Here is a 10,039-nt window from a genome sequence, read left to right on the forward strand (position 1 = left end):
GTAAGTAATTCTGCAAATCCTGCTTATTCTCTGGTCAACTGCTTTAGAGTTTTTATTTCTGTCGGTTCTGGCTTTTTCAGGTTTTGTATTCAGTTTTTTTGTTGGTTTTTTTTTTTTTGTTTTACATGCTACTAACCCAGTTGTCTTTCTGTCTGATGATGTTTAGATCCTTGTAAACACAAGCTAAAAATAGCTTTCCAGATGGATTAGTAATTTGTGGCACAAGGATTAGCAAAAAGTTATTCTGTGTTTTGATGGACAATTTACAGCTTTAAAAGTCTCATTCAAATGCCTTGTTGGAGTTCATGTGAGGAGCACAAGGATTATTACCAGTTCTTTATCCTCCTTTACTGCTGAACTGTGTGGCAGCTTGTTTCCACTTATAAGTGAAGGCAAGAGGTTAGAATTGTCCTTGAAATAGGTGTTTTGCGGGTTTTTTCCTAACCACTGTGCTGTAGTTCAACTTTCAAAGTATGTAAGCAGGCTATTTATATATAGTGATTTAATGGCTGGTGTGTATTGACTTATGTAGATAAAACTTGTGAAGTAAAAATCTCTTTTCTCTAAAAAAGATTAATGATCACTTTTATAATGACAATATTGCAAGCATGTTATATAACACTCTAAGGTTATATAAAAACTTTCAAGATTAATGTAATATTTTAATATACTGCATACAAGTATGTGTATTTTAAAATAAGTTCTGAATTATGAAATATGTGGGATTTCTGTGTTTAATTTGTGCTACAGCCTGGTAAGAATATGGGACAGCTGAACTTCTGTTTGAGAAAGCATTTAAGAATTTACTTTACATTTGTGTCCAAATTTCATTCATCTTATTGGAATTTACAGATATGCTAAAATTCTTGTAACACTGTTGCCTGAAATAATTTCCATGCATAACTAAGCAGAGTTGAGACTATCATTAAAATTCTGTGTACTGATATTCACAAACAGCAAATGTAGTGGTGTCCTTTGCACTGAGAGTGGATAAAGTCTCATTTCTTTGGGTTTTTTTGTAGTTCTGCTATTTCTCTCTGCTTACAGCATTGTTTAAATGGCCAACAAGGTCTTGCCATCTCTCTGCATTGCTGAGATGAGTAAGTCTTATTCACAAAGTAGATATCCCTCCTCTCATCCTTTCACAACTTGCTCTGGAAAATATTCCCAGGAAATACCTGTCAGGGCAGTCCTTGCACAAAGCTGAAAATTGTGTCTCTGCTTTTCAATGAGAGCACTTGTTCTCATTCAGACTTAGAATGTGGGACTTGTGAATTGAAATTTCTCTTTTATCTGATTTAGAGGTTTGATGCAGATCACTAATCTTTCAAGAAACAATCCTAAAAACTGAGGTATTGAGTGCTCAAAGTTGCTGTTACATGCAGTATGAAAACTTAATGCTCATTATATTATAGAAAGGGTAGAAGTTGAGTTTACCATAGAAGTTGGGATGGCTGGGGCAGAAGTCATTTGTGGATTTTTGAGCTCTGTTGCAGTATCACAAAGGTAGAATGGATTTAAATCAGTGCAGCCAGCCTGTCATTGCAATAATGAAGTCCAGTAAAGAGTGTGGATAAAGTAACATGTGGCTGTGTTTTGAAGCACTGTCACACTGCTTTAGAAAATGATTCCTCTTCATAAGCATCATTCTGTCCTGCTGAAAATCTGTGTGTCCACTCTTCATGAATCACTTAAGGCAAAAGTGCTGGTAGGTAGACAGGCAGGATGAATAAGATTGAAATTGACTTTCCAAGTCATTCAGTGCAGGTGTTGAAGTCATAATCAGTTCTAAAAAGTGTTTGAGCTGCATGCCTGAAGAAGGTTGGTTTCTTGTCCTATTGATCCTCTTGGATGGCTGTTTTACCACTGCTTTCTTGTAGTGGTTAGATACTCTGTGAATTCCTACCCCAAGTCTTTTCATGCCTTATGAAGGCATGAAATTAATACTCACTGCTTGGACCTACAATTTTTCTTAATTCAGTGTCTTCTCTGGCCCTACTGGGACCTTCATAATATATTTAACAAAAACACTTGTAATTTCTCATAGACTTCATTTCATGAAACTGAGTATTCCAATCTTTTTTAGCTTTCTCATGCAGAAATATGTTAAGAGACATGCAGAACTGGCATTAGTTCTTCATTAGGAATAACTAGTACCATGAACAACATGAACAATGTCCCAGATGAAATCTGTATTACTCTATGGCATTAATCCTGCCTTTCTTCACAGCTGCATATCACAGGTGAGAGTCCTTTCTGGAACAGTGCAGTAAGCTCTTTCCCTTCCCCACTCATTTTCCAGCACTGGGTTCTTCCTACCTTTCTGAAGAATTTTTTTGCACAGTGCTAAGAACACGTGACTTGGCATTTCATAATGCTGTTCACATAAATCAGTGTTCTTAATATTGTACAGTCCTCAAGGTTATCCAGTTCTTGCTATGTTTGTTCTGATCATCCTTGGTGCTGACAATGCCTGCTGATTTTGTTTCATTAGAAATTTCATCAACACACAAATACTAAAGAATATTAATGTCAAGAAGGAAGAGCTTTGCTTACAGCCATTCTCTATTGAGCATGACCTTTCAGTACAGTACAATTTCCTACACGTCTTTTACACATCTTTAGTAATTCTCTCTTCATAGTTAGTCTTATAAAAATACTTCTATGAAATCCAGCTCAGATATACATTGTTTAAAGAAGGAGTTATTGTGAAGTCAGGTAATTTGAGTTGTAATAATATTTTTTTATCCTGTTTCAATTCATATTAATGTCCCTGAAGTCCTTCCATTCTTTCTCTGGTTCCTCCTTCCTTTCTTTCTTCCTTTCCTCCCCTTATCCTCTTACTGATGCCAGAATTGAATGCCTTCTTAAATACCTGGACTACTTTTTTTCTTCATACTTACTGACATTTGTGGCCAATATCAAGTTTTTGTTAACCTAGATTTGCATTAATATAGATTAATTAGCAAATTAGAAATTCTTTTGCAAAATGGTTGTATATAAAATATAAACCATGACATAGAGGGGGTGATAACATCTATTAAGATGCAAGAGACAGCATTTTTAAGGGCAGTCTTAGTGAGATGTTGAAAATGTATGAGAGGACTATTCCCCATTGGCTTAAAAAGTATCAGTTTTGAGAAATGAAATCCTGTTTTTCTCTGTGTTTAGCTAGTTACACTCTGAGGTCCTCTAAAAGCAGAAGCTTGTTGAATATTCAGTTTTGCTAAGATGCTTCTAAACCTGTGGGCTGTCATGTCCAAGGGGGCCTACTCTGAGCTATTCTACTTCTCCCTTTCTTTTGTTATTCTCCAACACACTGAACAGCAGGGTTATAATACCAGAGGAGAACAATTTTCCTATATATGTTTTTTTAGTTTTCCAACTTGCAGGCAACAGAGAGTTTTTTTGGTTTTAGTTGAATATTGACTTAGTAAATACCTGTCTGTTCTGCACCCTACCTCTGCCACTGCAGTTTGTATTGCTGAGTTTCTGATGATTCTTGAGAATGATTTTATTTCTCTGCTGTTTCCTGCCTCTCTGGAATTGTAACTGTTGAGAGGAATGTCTCAGCTAATCATCCATAAGACTAGTGAGAGCTCAAAGGCAATAAGAAGTACAAGACAATTTGATGAATACTTCATATTCCTATAAACTAATAAGATACCATATTGCACTCCCTCAGCCTAACAGAAATTATTGTGATTCTTTTCAATATTTTTGAACACAATTATTCAAGATTCATATGGTACATCTGGACCTTTGTCCATTTCACTTATGTGGCACCACATAAAGACAAAAATTTACTTCAATTCCTTCTTGTTTCATAATGTGTTAGGCCTGGCTATATTTGTTATACTGAGGTAAAATTCAGAATCTGCCTTGTGATAGTGTTTTTTTTTTTTATTTTCTACATTTCTTTGTAGCTGTGGAACAAACAAGAATGCACTGAGTTTCTCCTCAGAAACACTTTCCGTGGTGTATTGAGGACGTGGCATTAAAGAAGCACATCCAAGCCCTTAACAGACATGAGCTCCCCATGTGGCTGTACTGGCCAGGGAAAAGCACTCCCAGACAGGCAGGGGGAATACTTTGCTGATAAATGAGAAATAATTGTTTTCAGGACATTTCATTTATGTGAAAGCCTGAGGTGTTCACAGCAAAAATCATTAGAAATTTTTTTCTGCTTCATGACAAAACCACCAGAGAAGCACACTAGGTTAAAAACTTCCATTCAGTAAGAGAATCTGGAAAAAGCCAGAAACTGAGTCAAAAGAGTATCATTCCTGCCCCTGGCAGTGCAGCCCAGTACCAGACACTTTCTAATCAGATCATCTGTGAAATCTCATCAACAAGAGAAAGAGAAGTCATCTTTGTGTGCTCAAGGTGACTTTATGAGCACTTTTAAGGCGCTGAAAAGAAATGAAAGCAGCCTTTTGCTGGAGCTTTGAGTACTTTGCAGATGGCTGCTCTGGCCATGGATCAAAGCTGTAATCAGGTCACCTGGGACAAATGGTAGAGCTCCAGGAGCTGACCAGGCAGGGCTTTTCTGGGTTAGAGGCGAATGTGTTTGATGCCAGGCAAGAAGCTGCAGGTCCCCAGCAGTGGGATGTTCAGCACAGGAGGATACCATGGCAACACGTGACTTCCAGCAATTGCACACTAAGTGGAAAGCTAAACACATGACTCTTGGGCCACTGACAGCTAGAATTTTAAAAGTTGTTAATTTTTTTCCCCCTCCTTTTATCAAAGTTAATGTGCATTCCATCCCCATTGTCTCTTCAGCTTGAGACTGTTTTGCATCATGGCCCTAGCAGAGAGGATATTCCTCCATCAGCAGATGGTCTTATCAAAGTGCCCCTTTTTTCATCTTGTTCATCATGTCCATATCCAGATTTCTTAATTTGGATTCTGTGCCAATTCAACCTGTACAGCACTGTGTGTGGAGGAGAGATATGTGTTGTTTAGCAAGCAGTGATGAATTCCACTCTGTCTGTTGCCATTTTGGCACCATCAGCTTCTAGTGTGGCTTCCTTGGGGCAGGTACTTTGTTCTTTATTTGTCCTCAGAAATTTCATCTCGAGCATGCTGAGAAGAGAAAAGGTATCATTTCAGTGGCGTAATGCACACTGAAAATGAACAGGAAATCCTTGACTCCTCTTCAGTGTGGAGATAGGATGATTCAGGAAGAGCTAAAATAATCCCCAGCAGTAGATGATTCTTCTGTGTTGTCTGAAGAGGGGAAGGAAATTCAGACTCACCATCAGTGCATATGATCAGGGTGGGCTGTGTACAAGGGAACCAGTGTTTGTAGGGTTTTGATAACACCACCCACACCCAGCTGGGGGTTGGAGCTCAAAAAACACCCGAGATTTATTACCCTACAGGTAGGCAAGAGGAAAGTATTTTCCTTTTTTCATTCTATCTCACGTCTTCGCAGCAGACTCTGCATCCTGGGAGTTCTCATAGCTCTTACATGGTGATGTAGTGTTTGCAAATGAAGAAAGGATTTTACAGGAGCTCTGCAACAGGCTCTTAACAATTTCAAGCTACCTGGAGTTAAATCTAAAAGGAAATACAATATACATCTGTGCCTATCAGCCCCATCAGACCATGCTGGCAACATAGATTTCCACCAAGAAACTAATAATTTTAAGTGCCTTTTTTTCTTCTTTTTTTATCTTTCTATAGTTGAATATGGAGTACCTATATAATCAAAAGGACAGAAACAAAATCAAATGGTTTTAAACCTTTTAATGCTTTTTGTCTTTTATATTCAGTTTGGACAAGAGTAAATTTTTCCTTATTCTAAATAATCCTGCATTTTATCAAGGGATTAATGGAAACAAAAAAAGGGCCCTTTTTAAAAAGTCTATATCCAGAAAGTATCGAATGTATTTGCTAAGGTTTGGGAAAAAAATTACATGTCCAGGAAAGCATCTCTTGTGCAGAAAGATATTTTCCAAAAGAAAAAAATATATTTCTAGCAAAATCTCTGATAATCTTATATCCAATAAAATTATGTGGAAGTATGGAAAGCTGATGGGTTAACACTTTACAGTCCTATTTTGAGAAGGTATTTTACAAGGTAAAGATTCACCTTTATTTTTTGCTTTATTTTTTAGGATCTCTTTAGCATAAAATATTATACTTTAGGCATGTTTTTTCTGTAGTCTGGTATTCTTTTCAAATGCCTGCAACTGGTGATTTCTTCAAAAAAAAATAAATATTTATATGTGCTATTGGAAAATTAATATATTTTTGTTACATACCTTAGCAGAGTGTAGGGTATGATCTGACATTATACTTTGTTTTTATTATTTTCTTTGGAGGGCACATGTGGTTAGGTCTTCTTTTAAAAATTTTTTAGACTATTGAAAAGGATGGAGGTGGTACTGAAAGTTAATAATGGCTTATTCTTCATGGTATCAGGTTACTTATCAGCTTACTAAAGAAAGTTACTATATTTTTCAAAATTAAATAGTTTCTTCAACATAATACATCTTTTATGAAATAGTAATATTTCTCAGGTATTGGAATCCCTGGACCTCAGATCTCTTACTTTAGAAGACAATGGAAACTGTGACTATCACACAGTGATCATATACCTGTGAAAAGAAGTGAAATAAGTTTCTATAGTAATTTTATTTCCTAAGTTAGAGGGCTTTTCCCATTTATATAACTACAATTGTCTTTTGTTCATTAATTACATTAATGAATAAATGCTTTTTTTTTTTTTTAGATTAGTTTTCAAAACATCTAGGGGCAGGAGGGCACTGGAGTCTGTTGTCAGTCTGATCTGTATTTGCTCCTGGTCACTGATAGCAGCAACTCAGTTAATGCCAGTGCTCAGTTAATGCTAATGCTCCTCAGTTCATGCTGAACTACTGAAGTGGGGGAAGAATGAAAATGAACATTTGAGTCATGGCAGAACTGTGGATTCAGATGAAATTTGACTCAGTGTTTTGGCCTGTTTACAAACCCACAACAACCAAAATGGGATCAGCTCTGACCCACCCTGGCCAAGGGCCCCTCGTTTCCTCAGGGAGAGCAGTTGGGCTGGGGCGAGATGGGGCAATGCTCATTAGGTTCCTTTGACAAGAATTCAATTTGCTGCTTGAGGGGAAAGCCAAGACACCAGATTGGTGAGTGTGTTCTGTATTTGGGTCACTACTTGTCCATTTGTCCTAAGTTTCTGGAATAGGACTTGGAGATTCATCTCAAATATGAGCTTAACTTCTTCAGTACTTCTTCTTAAAGAGAATATCTGTATTCTCCAGCAGGGTTGTAATTTTTTTGTTTGGGTGATTTAGTTTTGTTTTTTTTTTTTTTTTAATTATTTTTTTCCAAAATCCAAATTTTATTTACTTTTTGTTACTGATACTCAAATGCAAAATATTACATCTGAACAGGAAAACAATTTAATTAGTTTTGTTTCAGCAAGTAAAAGAGTGAATAATAAGATCATCTTTAGTTTTGATTATGACATTAGATTTGGGTTGAGGAAGGGTTGACCTTCCAAGTAGACAGGCTTAGGAAATGTAATTTTACTTTGGTGGAATAACAGAGAAGAAACTCAATTAGAAGCAGCTTTGGCGAAGTTAAAAATTAAAATATTTTCATCCCTTGATCACACCTTGCTAATGATGAGAGCTTTGTGAGATAAGTTAATTTTGTTTTCATTTGCTCGTGTTATTTGGTACTGCTAGCCAGGTTGATCAAATCCCATCAGTATTTAGCAAAAACAAGCTACTTTCTGTTATGAATGCAATCCCATTTTCCTATGTCTTAAGTTTATATATTGAAGTCAAAATTAATATTGCTTATGACAGTAGTCATTCATTTAAAAATAATTCAGCCTTATATTATCCAGCTTTTGGCCATGCTAGGGGACTTATCCTCTGGCTGATTCTTCTTTCTTCTATCCATCTGACACCACTGTAGTTGATGTGGGAAAGTGCTATTGCAAATTTACTAAGATGTTGCCTTGCTGTGCAGGTCTATGCAGGGAAACTATTCTAGTTTTAGAAATTTTTGATACGTATACCACTCAGAGTATCCAATGTGGTTTTGACATACTGTCCAAAATTGTTTGGACAGTTCAAGATATTTTTTATGTATGAAATATTCTAACTCTTGGATAGACTTTCTCATGATATGCATTTGTTCTGAGCAAAAATGAAACATTAATAATACTGTTCTTACTCTTAAGTAGCCAGGAACATGTTTTGTGAATGAGCATTTATAAAGGAAAGGGTGTCTAAGTGGTTGCAAGAAATTAAGATTATAGTCTTTATCATTTATGTTGTATTTATAAAAGTTGGGGTTTATTTTTGCCCTTTCTTACACAATAATTATGGTGTGATTTTTTTTTTTAATGTTGCTTTTTACGTGAGGAAAGAGAAAAGTCACTTAATAGATTAATATGTACTTATATTTCAAGTTGTACTTCAGGAATAATTCAGGATTGAAGGGACCTCAGGAGGTCCTTAGTCTAATCTATTAAAAAAGTGGTCAGCTCTGTGGTCAGACCAAGTTACTCAGGGCTTTGTCCGGTCTGGTCTAGAAAAACTCCAAGGAGAGAGATTGAAAAACCTCCCCAGATAACTTTGATTAAATTTCCTCACTGTTATGCTTAGGTTTTCTCTCTGATTTTTCCTGTCCTAGGATCTTACATCTGCCTTACAGAATCAGGAATAATTATTTACCAATACTGATCTGATATAGAACCTCAGTGCTGCGTGACCTGCATTGTGAAAAGTTCTGAGTCATATAACAGAATGAAAATACCATGAGAATGCTCTGAATAAATCAGCATGTTGCACAAGTAGCCTTGTAATTTAACAAATAGTTAAAGGTGCAGTTTTTCTTCCATGTATAATCTAGTGTGGTGTAATCTGTTCCATATTTCTTTGTTCATTAACACAGGTCCTATTCCCATTATATAGACTGAAGTCTCTGTCACCACTTGTTATGGTTTAAAAGCTCTCAAAATAAGGGTTCTTTTCCCTGGATAATGATCTCAGAATTTTCATTATGATTTTTGTTGTTAGATGCATTTAAAAGGCAATTCTCTGTATTCTATGACTGTACAACATAAAAGTTGTCTTTACTGGGTATAGAGCACAGATTTAATTAGTTTTGCAGGAATGTATTGGAAATGCAGAGATTTGGAACTTGTGGTATGTCATACTTCTACTCCTCAGCTGCAGAGCAATCCACTATGTGCACTCTCTCAGACAAGCCTTATGTGACTGTGTCACTGCACCGAGAATTTGAGATGGTACCTGAGCCCAGCCAATAATCTCACATACAAACAGGGTAACATAATAGAACAATGTGGGAGTCAGTATTTGGCTGTGAGAACACACCTTTCCACTCTGACAGGATGTGAGCTGGTGCTGTGCAACACTGGAAACACCTTGTTATCAGCAGGAGTCTGCAATGGCATGGATGGAATCATGGATGGAATTAGCCACTTTGTTGATGTGTCAAAGTTGATTGTTTGAGCATTTGGTGAATTTTGCATAAACTTACACATCAGTTTCCTGTAAAATTACCACTTTAAGCTATTTTCTTAAACAGTTAATTGACAGCATACATTAGAAGTGAACATTTGTCCAGTATCAGACCCAGCTTTATTCAAGCCAAACACACCTATTTTGGGCTGCTGTGGGAACAAGTTCCATAAAAGCACAGTAGGCACCTGAATCTGACTGTGTGGGAGCCCATCAGTGAACATCTGGGTACTCCAAGGAACCAAGTCTGTTGGTGGAACAATCATCCCTTCAACAGCTGACTTCTGGGAGAATGATCTGCACCAAAATGTTGTGCAGGCAACCTGAGTCATACTGAAATGCTGGTAAGTTACAATTTTGCTTGTGAATTATGATTTTATTCCTATGGGGGCTTTTGTGTCTGGAAGCTTGTAACCTCTTCCTGACACACAATCTGGGGAAAATTCAGTAAAGGGACAAAGAGCAGAACAGTACATTTTTTTTCATTTTACCTATGGTCCCTCTCTATCTTTTCTTTGCAG

General features: G+C 36.6%; 1 protein-coding gene and 1 long non-coding RNA gene across 8 annotated transcripts in view; both read left to right on the forward strand.

The window, feature by feature from the left end:
• Positions 1 to 10,039, forward strand: part of GABRB2 (gamma-aminobutyric acid type A receptor subunit beta2) — a 144,818-nt gene that overhangs the window by 77,446 nt on the left and 57,333 nt on the right. The window lies entirely within an intron of this gene.
• LOC146766166 (uncharacterized) overlaps positions 7 to 10,039 on the forward strand; it is a 39,133-nt gene continuing 29,100 nt past the window's right edge. Inside the window, exon 1 of the long non-coding RNA XR_014958236.1 lies at positions 7 to 9,862. This is a non-coding gene — a long non-coding RNA (uncharacterized LOC146766166). The remainder of the gene's footprint in view (positions 9,863 to 10,039) is intronic.

This window comes from Lonchura striata, chromosome 13, assembly GCF_050655825.1.
Source record: "Lonchura striata isolate lonStrDom1 chromosome 13, ASM5065582v1, whole genome shotgun sequence".
Classification (NCBI taxonomy): Eukaryota; Metazoa; Chordata; class Aves; order Passeriformes; family Estrildidae; genus Lonchura; species Lonchura striata.